The sequence below is a fragment of the Leptonychotes weddellii genome, chromosome 16 (genome assembly GCF_054177405.1).
Source record: "Leptonychotes weddellii isolate Sample4059 chromosome 16, ASM5417740v2, whole genome shotgun sequence".
NCBI classification, from domain to species: domain Eukaryota; kingdom Metazoa; phylum Chordata; class Mammalia; order Carnivora; family Phocidae; genus Leptonychotes; species Leptonychotes weddellii.
The window spans coordinates 49,896,432-49,914,699 of NC_138384.1; the positions used below are offsets into that span (position 1 = coordinate 49,896,432).

An 18,268-nucleotide genomic window follows, 5' to 3' on the forward strand; every position below is an offset into this window, starting at 1 on the left:
GCACATACCCTCCCCAGTGTCTATCACCCAGCCACCCCATCCCTCCCACCCCCCACCACTCCAGCAACCCTCAGTTTGTTTCCTGAGATTAAGAATTCCTCATATCAGTGAGGTCATATGATACATGTCTTTCTCTGATTGACTTACAAGATACACATTTTAATGTTTTGATATTGATACATCCTTAACATCCCTGAAACCAAAAATTTCATTGAAAACATAAAAGAAGATCTGTAATACTGATGATAATTCAGTTAAATACTTCAATTGTCCAAGAAACAAAAACAAAGCAGGCAAGATATCTGAAATACAGGAAATTCTTGGAAAAAAGTCAAACTTTGGAGATGTTTTTCTCACAAAGGATCAGCAAAAATGCAAATTAACAGTTGAGATGCAATTTGCCAACATTTTATTTTGGGGTTAAAGTGTGTTTTTATTATGAGCCCTCTGGAAATTTGTATCTTTGTTTTTGTTGACAGAAAAACCATGAATAATCCAACATAATTCTCAGCTCGGGGTTCCATAAAATGATTGGCGGATTTCAGTAAATTTGAAAACATCCAGAGGGAACATTTAAAGTGTTACTATGCTCTCCACATTCTTGATATTACCACCTATATTTAACTGAGGAACACGTCTTAGCCTCTAATTTCTAAAGTTTTCCAGTACATATAAATTAAGGTTTATTGAAATCTCTCACATTTCGGTTACCCATATTTGGTATGTTTTTAATAACAAGAATACAAGTAGCACTCGTGTTTGGAGAAGATGATAGCTGTCTGTTGTCTCCCTGCCTCAGATCTAGGGCTGGATCTCAGAACACATCTCACTAGCTATAATCACAGCTGTCCATAGGCATCTGGCAGAGGCTAAATGCATTTGTGTAAATATAGCCTCATTTATTTAAATGAAAAATTTAAAGTAAGTTCAAAGATGACATAAGAACAAAAGGAAGTAGTAGGCAAACGTCAGTAGGCAAAACAACAATTGAATCAATTAAATAAAAGAAACTGGAAAAGGGCCAGGAATCATTTTGAAGATGTATCAAGAATATATTTAACATACAAATTAGGTAAGGTTCATTGACATGTAGGAGGTAACCAATTTTGCTTACATCTGAGAAACCACAGTAGATATCTAAGAATCCTCAGAGGAATGTCATTTCATGGTAAGCTACTGCTACCTTGGTCCCACCTATTAAAGTCCTTATACTCACATAATTGAAATGAATTCATTCATTCATTCGTCTGCTTGCAAATATTTTGCTGTTCTATGTGCTCTATTCAGTGCCTATTTCAGCAACCTTTCAATCACATTCACTCTCAAAGGTGAATTCAGCAGTGTATCACTTTATTCAGTTTCCTGTGGGATACCTCAAGTTCAGCTATCACATACAACCTCTACTGGCAAAACCCTAATTGGTTTTAGCTATCCCCAGGCACCCATGTATAGCACTACATTGATGACATCTTCCTCCGAGGGAACTTACTAGACATACAGGATATGAAAACAATCACTGTTGCACTTACAGAGAGCAGATGGGCTCTTGCCCCACTCCCCATAAAGTACAAGGTCATGCCACCTCAGTGAATCTTAGGTTCATCTAGTGTGCCTAAGGGCCACTCTACTCCTGATGTCATAAAAGGCAACTTCTAATTTTGTCAGCTTCAGTAGGTCTCAAGCAGGCCAAACTGAGTCTTTCTGGCTTCTGAAAGCAACATATTCTCCATGTACAGATACTACTAAGGTTTATTATGCACTCACCCACAAATCAGCCTACTTTTGGGATCTTTACAACAAAAGGCCCTGGATTCAGTTCAGATGGTCATACAACAGGCCCATCTCTTAGTTGCCTACTGGCAGCTATGTGATGGAAGTTCTGGTGCTCACCTCCTATGTTTCTTAGAGTTTCTGGACCACTCATGCTGGCATAATTTACCTATAAGCTTTTCTGGTGCAGAAAGCTGCCTGTTTCAACTCCACATTACATGCCCTTTGAACAACAACTGCTGGCTGTATGCTGAGCCCTTTTAGAAATGGAGGCTCTCACGGGACCTGAACCTGTGACCCTCTGCACTCAGTTACCCATTATTTCCTGGGTCATGAAGGCAACATCCCATAAGCTTAGCCTGACCATCAAGGCTTTGATAAGGGATGGAGCCAAACCTGGACCCTCTGGTGTATCCCACCTAAAGGAAGAGGGCCTTACCTGTCCTCAGTCTCTGGCCAGAGGCCACATTGCTGAAGGAGGGCACCCTCCTCCTGGACCCTTGATTTCCTGGGGATACCTTTACGATCAACTAAGTGAACAACAAAAGGGGATCACATACTTTATTGATAATATTGCCACCAGTACATGTGATGGAATTCTCTGGAGAGCTGCTTGCTTTTCTTCCTCTAAACAGGACATCCCTGAAAATGGACCCAAGAGTCAATACAAGTGGCCTAACTCCAGGCAGTCATCTTAGCATTGGGGGCTGCCTGGCCAACAAATGACTCCAATGACACTTCACAGACTCCTGTGCAATTGCCACTTCTTTGGTGCAGCCAATGGCAATAATAATTTCTCATTCGAGACTTCCCCTTCTGAGGTGAAGACCTTTACCCCAAAGATGCTAATTAACGTCACCTATGTCTGCCCATGCCAAATTTCATGCTTTTAGGGCCTTGTTTAATTCCCAAGCTGATAGATTGGGATAACTTTCAAAACCTTAGGTGGAATCTTTGTCAGATGACCCTCCAGATCCCATTTGTCTTTCTTTGGCACAATGGACCCATGAAATATCAGTCACAGAGGAACCTCAGCCCTTGAAGCTTGGGCTAAATTCAAAGGGCTTCCCCCACTTTCCTGTTATGGCCAACATGGTGACAAATCAATGCACTCTATATGGGAACACTGTCATTGGCAATACAATGGAGGGGTGCCATCCCAGAGGGATCTCACTCCTATAGTCACCAGCAAATCAGTTTTATTAGGTGTCTCCTTGCCTCTGCCAACGCCACTTATTATGACTTCACAGTAGTGAATACCTACCCATACATCTTATTTTCCACCCCACTAAACATGCCACTGATGCAGCTACTATACAAAGCCTTACAAAAACACTCCATTCCCTTTAGATTCCAGACATTACCAACATTGAATGAAGCTCTCACTTTAGAACAAGGCGTTCAACAGATATTTCACCTTCCCTGTCAGTCCCAGGCTGCTGGTCATATAGAATGCCTCAACACCTTACTTAAATCTTTTGGAAATTACAAACAACAAATGATCTTATAAATGGGTCTCCCTCCTACCACTGGACCTCATTATACTAAATTCCCAGCCCTTGGGTCCCTCTACTCAATATCAGAATGCACTGAAAATCAGTTGCCTTTGCTTTCCTTCTGCAGTGACACTTCACATATCAGCATCTACAAAGATCGTATTGATTAGGCATTCCTCCTTGTTCCTCTTTTATGTCTTTTTAAAAAAGATTTTATTATTTTTTTATTAACATATAATGTTTTATTTGTTTCAGAGGTACAGGTCTGTGATTATCTGTCTTCTGTCTTTTTTGGTCTTGCCCCAGTCCTGAGTGGGATGGAGGCCAGGTCAAGGCTTGAGTTACTGTGAGATATGATCATCTCACTATCAAATGTCCCTTTGGCTATCTGCCAGAGTTATTTGGCAGCCTAATAAATGTTGATTTGCTTAGCCTACACCACAAGCTTTGCCAAATATTCCTGGCTATAAAAGATACTTAATTTTTAATGCCTGTAATAATCTCACTTAGGAAGTAGAGATCATGTGTCCAGAACTCACACCCACAGCAGTGTGAATAGCAGAGAGGCCAAGAAAGACTAAAACTGGACTTATCGGGTGCCTGGGTGGCTCAGTTGGTTAAGCAACTGCCTTCGGCTCAGGTCATGATCCTGGAGTCCCGGGATCGAGTCCCACATCGGGCTCCCTGCTCAGCAGGGAGTCTGCTTCTCCCTCTGACCCTCCTCCCTCTCGTGCTCTCTCTCATTCTCTCTCTCGCAAAAAAAATAAAAATAAAAATAATTAAAAAAAAAAACTGGACTTATCTAGTAAGATATTCTACTGAGGAATGCAGGTTCCCTCCAACTACGTAGACCTGAAATGGGAGCATCACCCAGTCCACCATAAGCCCATGTGGTCAGTGGGCCCTCAGTGCCTCGGGTTATAGCACTCACACAAAACAAATACTATTGCCCAGCCTTCTGGCTTCTCATAGCTTGGCTATACCTACTTTGGGTAGGTAATAGCATGGGCCTGGAAGACAGCAGGGCATGAGCAGACCCCACCTGGTAATGCAACAGCCATCTGGCTATATTTTGGCACACTCACACCCATCCCCTCTTAAACACCACTGCCATAGCCAACCACTAGTTAGCACCATAATTTTGTTCCCATCTCACTGGCAAAATTTTGTACAATTGGACATGCCATAAGTTTCCCTTCCAACTGCCCGACCATGTTGAAGCCCACTCAGATGATCTTAAACTTCGGCCATAGCACTACGCACACCCTATTGATCTATTTGGCTGGACACATTTCCATCTCTAAACCTTGATAGTTCTCCTGGCCTTCCCTTTAAGAAACAACTCCCAACTACTCAGGATGGTCATGACCAAAATTCTTACTGACAACATAGAAATTCTTGGTTGCTCATGTCAAATGCTAAGACCAAGATTTTAGCCCCCAAGGACTATTTTTATAAATACCCCTCATTTCTGCAAGCATATATTGCTCCACTTGAGACTTCTCTTAATTTGATTTGCACCATCTCCATTTGGGGGCTAAATATAACCTTTTGAACTCCTGCCAAAAAAAGTTCTGTATCTTGATTGTGGAGGTTGTTAATGAATCTATCCTACACATATGATAAAATTGCACAGAACTACACACACACAAGTACATGTAAAATGGTAACTTTGAAAAAGGTCTGAAGATTGAACCAATGTTAAATTCCTGGTTTTGATAGTAAGATTATGTCAGATGTTACCATAGGGGAAACTAAGTGAAAGGTATTCTGCACTATATTTGCAACTTCTTGTGAATCTATAATTATTTCAAAATAAGACATTTTTAGGGCGCCTGGGTGGCTCAGTTGGTTAAGCGACTGCCTTCGGCTCAGGTCATGATCCTGGAGTCCCTGGATTGAGTCCCGCATTGGGCTCCCTGCTTGGCAGAGAGTCTGCTTCTCCCTCTGACCCTAACCCCTCTCATATGCTCTCTCTCATTCTTTCTCTCTCAAATAAATAAATAAAATCTTTAAAAAAAAAAAAAGACATTTTTAAAAAATCATGTGTCTGTCTTGCTAACTCCTTCCCACAACTTCCCAGAACAGTCAGAATAAAATCCAAATTTCTCATCATAGCCTATGAAACCATGTTCATCAGCCCCTTTCCCCTCATCCCTCCAACCATCACTCTCATCTTCCAGCCCTACTGGCCTTCACTTGATCACATACAAGCCAAGCTCTCACTAGCTTTGGAGTCTTGGTACATGCTTTTCTCTTTGCTGAGAATCTTTCCTCACCTTTGCACCAGGATCAGGTCTTCACTGGGCTGTATAATATCATCTGTTATTTAATGTCTGCTTCACTTTCTGGGCTGTGCAGTTTTATGTCCATTTTTCCACTTTTATAGACATGAATCCTGAAGCCTGGGAAGAGTATACATGACAAAGGTCAGCCAGTTGGTAAGCTGAGCTGGGCACAGCTCAGATGATTTAGAATCCCAGTCTGTCCCCAGACTCAAGCACTTAGCTACTAGCCCCCCTACCCCTCTTCACACATGAACTGGAAGAAGATAAGAAGATAAAGAGCTAAGAAATCCAGTTCTAAGCTTCATCTTTAGTTTTGTTATGAAGACAATAAAATTTTGAGGTTGTTTACTTCAAAAAATAGTGAAATAAAACATATATGGAAATGCAAAAGACCTATAAGAGTCAAAATATTTTCTTTAAAATATAACAAATTTGGACCTTTAAAGATCTGATTTCAAAACTTATTAAAGCTATAACAATGAGTGTGACATTATTCTGAAAAAAAGTGTGATATCCTCATTCACTAAAAAAAAACCAACAAAAAACAAAACACAAAAAACCTCAACTCTTACCTCAAAACATTCACAAACTAACCCCAAATGGAACATAGGCCTTAATAAAAGAAACAAAAATATACACCATCTCAAAGATAACATAGGAGGAATGCTTTTCATCCTTGCTTTAGGTCAAGATTTTTTACCTAGGAAAAAACAAACAAACACAAACCATAAAAGAAAAGTATAAACTAGGCAGCAGCTCTTTCTGCCCATGGGTCTTGTCCCTATCCTTTAATAAACCACCATTTTGCACCAAAAAAAAAAAAAAAGGAAAGAAAAATATATGGGGCACCTGGGTGGCTCAGTCGTTAAGCACCTGCCTTCGGCTCAGATCATGGTCCCAGGGTCCTGGGATCGAGCCCCACATCGGGCTCCCTGGTCTGCAGAGAGCCTGCTTCTCCCTCTCCCTCTGCCTGCTGCTCACCCTGCTTGTGCTCTCTCTATCTCTGTCAAATAAATAAATAAATAAATAAATCTTTAAAAAAAAAAAGGAAAAAAATAAACTAGACTTTAATAAAATTAAACATTTCTTGCAGTTCAAAAGATACTGTCAAGAAAAAGAAAACTAGGGCGCCTGGGTGGCTCAGATGGTTAAGCGTCTGCCTTCGGCTCAGGTCATGATCCCAGCGTCCTGGGATCGAGTCCCGCATCGGGCTCCCTGCTCCTTGGGAGCCTGCTTCTCCCTCTGCCTCTCTCTCTGTCTCTCATGAATAAATAAATAAAATCTTTAAAAAAAAAAAGAAAAAGAAAACTACAGCCTACAAAAAAATATTTGCAAAACCTGTATCTGATAATTGGTAGGTATCCAGAACATGTAATAAGATAAACAACACTGGGCGCCTGGGTGGCTCAGTTGGTTAAGCAACTGCCTTCGGCTCAGGTCATGATCCTGGAGTCCCGGGATCGAGTCCCGCATTGGGCTCCCTGCTCGGCGGGGAGTCTGCTTCTCCCTCTGACCCTCCCCCCTCTCATGTACTCTCTCTCATTCTCACTCTCTCAAATAAATAAATAAATCTTAAAAAAAAAAAAAGATAAACAACACTATTAAAAATTAGGCAAAATATTTTAACATATTTCACTGAAGATGATATATGAATGGTAAATAAGCATATGAAAATAAGTTCAGTATTATTAATATTTAAGGAAATACAAATGAAAACCACTACACATACTCATTTTGATGGGAAACATTAAAAGACTGACAAAACATTAAAAGTTGAAGGTATTAAAAAAAACAACTTGGGGCACCTGGGTGGCTCAGTTGTTAAGAGTCTGCCTTTGGCTCAGGTCATGATCCCAGGATCCTGGGATCGAGCCCTGCGTCAGGCTCCCTGCTCAGAGGGAAACCTGTTTCTCCTTCTCCCACTCCCCCTGCTTATGTTCCCTCTCTCGCTGTGTCTCTCTGTCAAATAAATAAATAAATACATAAAATCTAAAAAAAAAAAAAAAAGAAAACCCAGAACTCTCAGACTATGCTGATGGGAATGCAAAATAATAACAATACATTTGGAAAACACTGGCAGTTAACAAAGTTAATCATCCACTTATTATTTGATGCAAACTTCTTCATAACCACAAGAGAAATGAAAACCTGTATTTGCACATTCCCAGCAAATTTATTCTCAAAGCCAGGCATTAGATAACAAAAACAAACATCCATCCACAGATGAATGGTAAGAAATTATGTTATATTTATAAAAGGAATACTCCTCATCAGTATAAAGAAATGAACTACTGATTCAATGAAAAACCCATCAATATCAAAAGCATTGTAATTAGTATGGATGTGTGCATCATCTTTATCAACAACTGTCTTAGAGAGACCAAAAGCCCTCCTACTGAGAGGAGATGTTAACAACTAACAAGAAAACCACAAGTAGCCTGGGATGTGGCCCTGGGTGCCCAGTTTTGATGGGCCAGGCTGAGGTGAAGGAATCAAAAATTTGCTCCTCTCCTCTGAGCTGTACTAAATGGAGAAAGATTGAGGACCAATGGGAGCTGGGAGAGAGCTTTTCAATTCACACCATGGTCTCCTCCACCAAAGTATAAATCTCCCTTTCCCCCCTGTCCTGTCACAGACCCTGCCCCATCTGCTTCACTTTAAATGAGCTGCACCATTTCCCAGTGAGGAAATTCTGGCTTCTCTTTGCCATTCCTACCAGCCTCTATACCTATGCCCTCTGGTCACATTGTCATGGTGCCTGCAACAATGGTCACTTGTGCATCCTTCTTGTCCCCTGAGTGACCCATAGTGTGTGTCTTCCTGCCTCATCCCTGAATTTCTTCTGCCACCACCTCCTACATGCCTCAGAGTCCAGCAACTTCAGGATCTTGTGTCCATGCCCAACTTAAGCCATTGAATCTCCTACCCATGTGTCTTCTACTGGGTCATCACATACTTTCCCCCTCATTTGGGGAATACTTACATCCAGATTTTGGTAACTCTACTTTCATTTCTTTATATATTCCACAATGATGCTTAGTAGCATTATGTGTTAGCCATTGTTTCAGAAGCATAAAGCAGAAGAATATCCCTTCCCACAAGCTGGACCACGACCTTAGCTCTTTTATGCTTTCTACGTCATTCTTGTGTCCTTTGCCTTTCAGATGTTATCTTCATTCTGATCATCTGACTCACTAATTCTTTAAGTATCTCATTCTATTTATTCTACCCAGTCCTATCTTTATAAATGTTTTCCATGACCAGTATTTTCTTAATTTTTTAGCATATCTTCTTCTTCCTATAGCTTTTGTCTTTCTTCAGCTCCTTGATTATTTTTTTTTAAGATTTATTAATTTATTTTAGAGAGAGAGAGAGCGAGCAAGCAGGGAAAGGAGCAGAGGGAGAGAGAATCACGAAGCAGACTCCCTGCTTTGTGCAGAGCCCGATGCAGGGCTCCATCTCACAGCCCTGAGATCATGACCCAAGCAGAAACCAAGAGTTGTTAACCAACTGAGCCACCCGGGGGGCCCTTCTTGATTATCTTATCTGCTTATTTGAATTTCTTTGTACTCTCTTCCATCACTGTTTTCCAGACGTCACATGTTGTTTACTATGATTTTTTGTGATTTCTGTGATTTTTCCATATCTAATTACTTTCTCTGGATGTATGAGGTGCTCTGTCTCACATGTGTATGGAGGAAAGGCCAAAGTCAGGCCGTGTGCTCTGGCAGATGCAATGAGTATGAAACAATGGGAGGGGGTTGGGAAAAGAGCCCTGCCCCCCCTTATACTAGGCAGCCAGGTCATCGGTTTTCAGCTTACCTTGGCCCGGGTGCGGGCATCACCTGCACTGTCATCCAAAAGGTCTGTTGGATGAGAGAGTATGGCACAACAGCCCAGGGACAGCCGATCAGCCTGACTGACCGCTCCTCCAATCCTCTCGCCCTGATATTGCTGCCTCTCCCAGCACCATAGATAGGGGAGGTACATGAGGGTATTGGCTGCCCTAAGGCCCTGTAGGTGATAAATGAAATAGCTTTCTTTAGCTTGTCCTCAGCTCTGGGCTCTCATCCAAACAAGTCTGAGATGGCCTAGATTTCCCCATATTTCGGAACAGGACTCTGGAAGTTGCTCTTACCTGTGCTTCCCACTAACTTCTAATTTCTCTTCCTTGATTTTGAGTTGTAGGCAGCAGCCCTTGAGAGAGCACCACCTCTCCTGGATCCTGAAGCCATCTTTACGTTTCTGCTCTATACATCCTTCAGTGGTTCATCTGATGCTGCCCTCCGTGCAGCTGCCATATCTGTTTAGGCCATACTCTCTCACATCTGGAATATTTATTTCAAACGGACACATATTTAATGAGGACTTCCAAGTGCCCAGCTCTATATAAACCACTCTAGATACAGTATAGACAAAAAAATTTCTGTCTGTGAGTTGGTTAAATTCTATGGGGAGTGACAGATAAGACAAGTAAGAAAAATATAGTTTGTCTGATGAAGATCATTGCTATAGAGAAAAATAAAGCAAAGAGGGTGACTAAAGACTGCCTGGTAGGAGTGGGGCACTGAGATGTGAAGAAACACGTCCAGTGCAGCCCCAGAGAGAAGTTGAGGAGAGCTGTGGGTCCCTTTCCCAGGAGCAAAGGGAAGGGGGAATAAAGACCCAAGGTGGGAGTGAGGCTGCCGGTGGGAACTGTGGGAGCCTGTGAGGCTGTGATCTGAAGCCAGATCAACAGGGTCTCCAGGCCACTGTCAGGAAGCTGGTTTCACACTGTGTCTGTGACACTCAGAGTGGTCCAGGGGCACTGCTGTTCTCCACGCTTGCTCCTGTCTTTGGCAAGGAAAGTACCTAAGCAGAAAGTTAAGTGTATAAACTCAGGACAAGTTACAGACATTTTATGTCTGTTGAATCTGATGACATAAAAGCCCTTGCACTTGGAATGCCTTTGTTTTCTTGTTGGTTTTGCATTTCTGTTAATTCATTTTTGTTGCATTTTGTGAAACTGTGAGTCTGTGACATTTTGGGGAGTGGGGAGGTCCTTCACCAAGGGTGGTTTGCACTCTGGCAGAGTGACTCTGGAAGCCATCGGGGAGCTTCTGCAGAGGAGGGACATGGTCAGAGGGTTATACATGGTCCTCGTGAAAGCTGCTTTGAGGATAGAAAACTGGCAGGAGGAGAGGAGGCCAGACAGGAGCCGACCCGACCAATGAGGCATGATGGGGGCTACACAGTAGAAGGTGAAAGTGGTTTGACTCTGGATATGACTTGAAAGTAAAGGACAGACAAACGTGGTGTTTGGATTGCCCTGTAGGTCCCTTCCCTCAAAAAAAGCCATTCCTCCTTCCCCAACTTTCCCTCATCTTGTACTGGGTGGTCATTCCCACTACAAAGAGTCAGGAAACAGAAATGCTAAGTTTCCAAAATCTATTCCTGTCACTTTTCCCCAGTGAGTACAGGGTGCCCCTCCCAGCTACATTTCAAACCAGGGATCTCTCACCATTGTAACTCCTCCATCTCTGACAGATGAGTCTCAGACATCATGCACTTTCTCAACATAAGATAAGAAGCCATCTCTCCCTTCCCATTCAAATGATCTTAGTCTCAGCCCCTGTGGTCTTTTTTTTTTGGACTAGGAACCCCTCCTGGAGGTCCAGGTCCCCTCCTCTGGTGGGTCAAATCACCCTCTGACTCACCAGCCTGGGACTTACACAGGAAGAGAGAACAGTAGCCTTGTTCTCTGCCAAACTTGTAATCCACAAATCTCAGAAAATTAGAAAGCATTAGAAAGTTTGTGTGAGACTCACTTAAGACAAAACTTGGCCACAATTTATGTGAGACTAATGTTAATCTTTGTATTCCCACTCAGTGTGAGTGTTGTTACATGTCACTGCAGAAATAGTGTGTTCCAGGGCACCTGGGTGGCTCAGTCAGTTAAGTGTCTGCCTTCAGATCAGGTCATGATCCCAGGGTCCTGGGATTGAGGCCCGCATCAGGCTCCCTGCTCTGTGGGGAGTCTGCTTCTCCCTCTGCTTCTCCCCCTGGCTTGTGCTCTCTCTCTCTCTCCCTCAAATAAATTTTAAAAAGATCTTTTAAAAATTTTATTTTTTATTTTTTTAAAGATTTTATTTATTTATTTGACAGAGAGAGACACAGCGAGAGTGGAAACACAAGCAGGGGGAGTGGGAGAGGGAGAAGCAGACCTCCTGCTGAGCAGGGAGCCCGATGCAGGGCTCGATCCCAGGACCCTGGGATCATGACCTGAGCTGAAGGCAGACGCTTAACGACTGAGCCACCCAGGCACCCCTAAAATTTTTTTTGAAAAATAAATATTAGTGTGTTTAGAGAGGATAGTCCATATGGCCGAGGAATAGGAGACCTTAATTTTGTCTGGTCCCAGGAATTCAGCTAGATAGCTATCAAATCATTCTGAACACTTGGGAACTCAAGCAGAGATCTAAGAAAAGAAAACCTGCAACTCTACAAATAGAAAAGTGACCACTTTCTGCAAGGTAGGAAGTGCAGAGAAGTGAATCCAAGTTGACATATGGGAAGATAAACTGCAAGGGGGAGGGAGATCCCATAAGCTGGCAGTTCTCAGATGTGCTGACCAAGTGGAGAAAATGCTTTCACCAAATGGCTACAGAGCAAGGAAAGGCTGGTCTGGCTGCCATGGATACGAAGTTGGAGGTGGCTGTGCTACAGGAAAGTGTGGCAAAGACGGACATCACATCCAGGATGGAGTTTGAGAACTGGTTCACTGCAGAGACCCTGGGTGTTTCTGGCACCCTGTACCTGCTGAACTGGAGAAGCTGCATCAATAGCAGGACCAAGCTCTCCAAGCACCTGGTGGACCCTAACATGCAGACAGGACAGCTGGAGCCTCTGCTGTCACAGTTCACCGAGGAGGAAGAGCTGCAGGTGATGAGGATGCTGCAAAGAATGGACATCCTGGCCAAGGAAGCCACTGAGATGGGCATGCGGCTGACAGTGGACACTGAGCAGCCTACTTCCAACTGGCAATCAGCCGCCTGACACTGGAAATGCAGCACAAGTTCAACGTGGAGAAGCCACTCATCTTCAACACTTACCAGTACTACCTCAAGGATGCCTATGACAACGTCACCCTGTACATGGAGCTGGCTCACCATGAGGGCTGGTGCTTTGGGGCCAAGCTGGTGTGGGGTGCATATATGGCCCAGGAACATACCTGCACCACAGAGATCAGCTATGAGGACCCCATTAACCCTATGTACCAGGCCACCAAGGCCGTGTACCACAGGTGCCTCAACTATGTCCTGGAGGAGCTGAAGCATAACACAAGGCCAACTTGAGGGTGGCCTCACACAATGAGGACACAGTTCACTCCATGCTGTGCAGGATGGAGGAGCTGGACCTGTACCCTGCCAATCGCCAGGTGTACTTTGGACAGCTACTGGGCATGTGTGGCCAGATCAGCTTCCCAGTAGGCCAGGCGGGCTTTCCTGTGTACAAGTATGTGCCCTATGGCCCTGTGATGGAGATGCTGCCATAACTGTTCCGCCGTGCCCTGGAAGACAGTGGTGTCACGAAGGGTGCCTGGTGGGAGCAGCAGCTGCTATGGCAGGAGCTCTAGCAGAGGTTCCGCACAGGCAGCCTAATGGTTCCACCATCCAGCCTAATGTTCCTAGGCTACCATCATCACCCACCTTCAGACTCGGCCTCCGGCCCTTGCCTGGGCTGAGGGCTCCCAAGGCTCTCAGGCTAGGGTGGGACTCTGGTGGCCCCCAGGCCAATGCCACAGCTATAGCCCAACCCCAACCTCACATGGATTCACCTTTTTATGCCTAAAACCGTGAGACCTGCTAGAAGTGGGGCCTTAGTGCCCGTCTGGCCCCTGCTCAGGATGTGGGCACTCGGGCTGTGTCTGATGCCTGCCAGGGCCACTGGGAACTGTCAGGAACTGCCTTTCAACAAGTGGGCACGACCCTCACCTCTGTCTACCCTCATGACCTTGGACCTGAAGGACCACCTTCTGCCAGGGTTCATCCAACCCACACCCCTTGAGCCCCACAGGTGGGCAGTCGCCAAACTGGGGCAAGCTGGCCTGGTCAATAAACCACTACTTCTGCAGCCTTCAAAAATAAAAAAGAAGTGAGAGTGATCACATCTGAGAAATGATATAGCAGCGGAGTGCAAAATCAGAACTTTCACTCAGGTGGTGAAGCAGGGTAGAATCCTAGGTGGGACAGTGTGGTCTCGGGATCCCGGGGTCACAGAAAGAACAGGGGTGCCTGAGTGTGGCAGAGATCCCAGACATTGGAGTGGGGAGGCTGGCTACAATCAGTGAGCCCAGGAGTGGGCTTTCAGCTCAGTGTTGCCATAAACCATGAACCAGGGCTCGGAGGCGACCGCTTTCTGAGCAGGGGCCCAGCAAGCGGCAGAGCCACAGGGAGACCCCCCTCCCTCCCCTGGGAGAAGTGGCTCAGGAGTGCGCCACTGGAGTTTGCAGGGTTTGGAGACTTGAAGCAGGGTGGTGTGCCTGAGATTGAAACGCTGCGTCACAGGCTGGGTGAGCACAGAGTGTGGATGGAGACAGGAGTGATTGATGACTTTTCCCTGAGGGTGCACTGAGGAGTGGGGCACTGAGCTTTTGGCCCCAAGCTTTTGGCTCCAGGGCTGCAGGTTGGGAGGCTGCTATTTTCATTCTCATCCTCTAAAGCAGCTTGGAAAGCCTTCAGGGAACAAAAGCCGCATAGAACAATCGGGATGAGCTTGCTTAGCCTGACCCCCTGGCAAGGGCGGTGCAATTCCGCCTGGGGCAAAGACACCTGAGAATCAGCACAACAGGCCCCTCCCCCAGAAGATCAGCAAGAACATCTGGCTAAGACCAAGTTTACTGATCACACAGAACTACAAAACGAGCATTAGGGGAAAATAGTATATACAATTCATGTTTTTTTCCCCCACAGTTCTCTAGTCTTCCAATTTTAATTTTTTTTCTCTTCCCCCTTTCAACCAATTTCTTATTTTATCAACTCTTTAAAATTTTTTTTAATTTATTTTTATTTTTTAAAGATTTTGTTTATTTATTTGACAGAGAGAGACACTGTGAGAGAGGGGACACAAGCAGGGGGATTGGGAGAGGGAGAAGCAGGCTTACTGCTGAGCAAGGAGCCCAATGCGGGGCTCGATCCCAGGACCCTGGGATCATGACCTGAGCCAAAGGCAGATGCTTAACTGGCTGAGCCACCCAGGCACCCCTTAACATTTTTTTAAATTTTCATTTTTACAGTTACATTCTATCCTTTCATTGTATTTAATATTACTGTGTGTAATGTGTGTGTGTGTGTGTTTTTCTTTACTTAAAATTTGTGTGTGTGTGTTTTTCTTTATTTACAATTTTGAGTTGTAGTTTCTTCTAACAAACAGACCAAAATACACCTAGAATCTAATGTATTGCTCTGTTCTGTTCACCTGTTTATATTCCTTCCTTTCTTTGTCTTTTAATTTTCATTTTTATAGTTACATTTTATCCTTTCATTATATTTAATTTTAGTTTTGTACATATATAAGTTTTTCTTTCTTTACAATTTTGGGATCTAGTTTTCTAACAAACAGACCAAAATACACACAGAATCCACTGTATTGTTCTGTTCTCCTGTGTGATTATATTCTCTCTCTTTTTTTAATTGTTTTTTTTTTTTTCAGTTTCAGGTCTCTTCTGATTTACTTAGTGTATATTTCTCTGGGTCATTGTTGCCATTTTTGCATTTTGTTCTCTCATTTATCCTTCTCTGGACAGAATGACAAGACAGAAAGACTCACCACAAAAAAGAGAACAAGAGGCAGTACTGTCAAGGACCTAATCAGTATGGATATAAGTAAGATGTTGGAACTAGAGTTCAGAATAACGATTATAAAGATACTAGCTGGGCTTGAGAAAAAGCATAGAAGACACTAGAGAATCCCTTTCTGGAGAAATTAAAGAACTAAAATCTAATCAAGTTGAAATAAAAAAGGCTATTAATGAGATGCAATAAAAAATGGAAGCTCTAACTGCTAGAATAAATGAGGCAGAAGAGAGAATTAATGATATAGAAGACAAAATGATGGAGAATAAAGAAGCTGAGAGAAAGAGAGATAAACAACTACTGGGATCACAAGGGGAGAATTTGAGAGATAAGTGATACCATAAAGTGAAACAATATTAGAATAATTGGGATCCCAGAAGAAGAGGAAAGAGAGGGAGGGGGTAGAGGTATACTGGAGCAAATTACAGTGGAGAACTTCCCTAATCTGGGGAAGAAAACAGGCATTCAAGTCCAGGAGGCACAGAGAACCCCCCACAAAATCAATAAAAATAGATCAACACCTTGACATATAATAGTGAAACTTGCAAATCTCAGAGACAAAGAGAAAATCTTCAAAGAAGCCTGGGACAAGAGGTCTGTAACCTACAAGGGTAGAAACATTAGACTGGCAGCAGACCTATCCGCAGAGACTGGCAGGCCAGAAAGGCATAATATATTCAGGGTGCTAAATGAGAAAAGTATGCAGCCAAGAATACCGTATCCAGCTAGACTGTCATTCAAAATAGGAGAGATAAAAAGCTTCCAGGACAAACAAACTGAAAGAATTTGTGATCACCAAACCAGCCCTGCAAGAAATACTAAAGAGAATCCTTTAAGCAAAGAGAGAGCCCAAAGTAACATAGGTCAGAAAGGAACAGAGAGAATATACAGTAATAGTAACTTTACAGGTAATACAATGGCACTAAATTCATATCTTTCAATAGTTAGTCTGAATGTAAATGGGCTAAATGCCCCCAAACAAAAGACACAGGGTATCAGATTGGATAGACCAATCAATTTGCTGTCTGCAAGAGACTCATTTTAGACCCAAAGACACCTGCAGATTGAAAGTGAGGGGGTAGAAAACCATTTATCATGCTAATGACATCAAAAGAAAGCTGGGGTGGCAATCCTTATATCAGACAAATTAGATTTTAAACCAAAGACTATAATAAGAGATGAAGAAGGACACTATATCATACTTAGAGGGTCTATCCAACAAGAAGATCTAACAATTTTAAATACCCATGCCCCTAACATGGGAGCAGCCAATTATATGCCAATTAATAACAAAATTAAAGAAACACATTGATAATAATACAGTAATAGTAGAGGACTTTAACACCCCACTCACTGCAATGGACAGGTCATCTAAGCAGAAGATCAATAAAGAAACAAGTTCTTTGAATGACACACTGGGACAGATGGACTTCACAGATATATTCAGAGCATTCTATCCTAAAGCAACAGAATACACATTCCTCTCTAGTGCACACAGAACATTCTCCAGAATAGATCACATACTGGGTCACAAATCAGGTTTCCACTAGTACCAAAAGATTGGGATCACTCCCTGCATAGTTTCAGACCACAATGCTTTGAAACTTGAACTCAACCAGAAGAGGAAATTTGGAAAGAACTCAAATACATGGAGGCTGAAGAGCATCCTACTAAAGAATGAATGGGTCAACCAGGAAATTATAGAAGAATTAAAAAAATTCATGGAAACAAATGAAAATGAAAGCACAACTGTTCAAAACATTTGGGATGCAGCAAAGGCAGTTCTAAGAGAGAAATATGTAGCAATACAAGCCTTTCTCAAGAAACAAGAAAGGGAGCACCTGGGTGGCTCAGCTGGTTAAGCGACTGCCTTCGGCTCAGGTCATGATCCTGAAGTCCCAGGATTGAGTCCCGCATCGGACTCCCTGCTCAGCAGGGAGTCTGCTTCTCCCTCTGACCCTCCCCCCTCTCATGTGCTCTCTCTCTTAAATAAATAAATAAATAAAATCTTTAAAAAAAAAAAAAAAGAAACAAGAAAGGTCTCAAAAATACAACCTAATCTTACACCTAAAGGAGCTGGAGAAAGAACAGCAAATAAAGCCTAAAACCAGCAGAAGAAGAGAATTAATAAAGACTAGAGCAGAAATCAATGAAATACAACCAAAAGAACAGTAGAATAGATCAATGAAAGTAGGAGCTGGTTCTTTGAAAGAATAAGATTGACCCCTGGCCAGACTTATAAAAAAGAAAAGAGAAAGGACTCAAATAAATAAAATCATGAATGAAAGAGGAGAGATCACAACCAACACCAAAGAAATACAAACAATTATAAAAAACATATTATGAGCAACTATATGCCAACAAATTAGGCAATCTGGAAGGAATGATGCATTCCTAGAGGTGTATAAACTACCAAGACTCAAACTGGAAGAAATAGAAACTTTAACAGACCCATAACGAGCAAGGAAATTGAAGCAGTATAATAAAAAATCTCCCAACAAAGAAGAGTCCAGGGCTGGATGGCTTCCCAGGGGAATTCTACCAAACATTTAAAGAAAAATTAATACCTATTCTTGTGAAGCTGTTTCAAACAAAACAAAACAAAACAAAAAAAACCACAGAAATGGAAGGAAAACTTCCAAACTCTTTCTACGAGGCCAGCATTACCTTGATCCCTAAACCAGACAAAGACTCCACCAAAAAGGAGAATTACAGACCAATATCCCTGATGAACATGGATGCAAAAATTCTCACCAAAATACTAGCCAATAGGATTCAACAGTACATTAAAAGGGTTATTCACCACGACCAAGTGGGATTTATTCCTGGGCTGCAAGGGTGGTTCAACATCTGCAAATCAATCAATGTGATACACTACATT

The 18,268-nt window shown here is 42.8% G+C and overlaps 1 protein-coding gene and 1 pseudogene across 5 annotated transcripts in view; both read left to right on the forward strand.

The window, feature by feature from the left end:
* Positions 1 to 18,268, forward strand: part of LOC102737268 (uncharacterized) — a 106,772-nt gene that overhangs the window by 4,205 nt on the left and 84,299 nt on the right. The window lies entirely within an intron of this gene.
* Positions 8,137 to 17,321, forward strand: LOC145717672 (proline dehydrogenase 1, mitochondrial pseudogene; annotated as a pseudogene).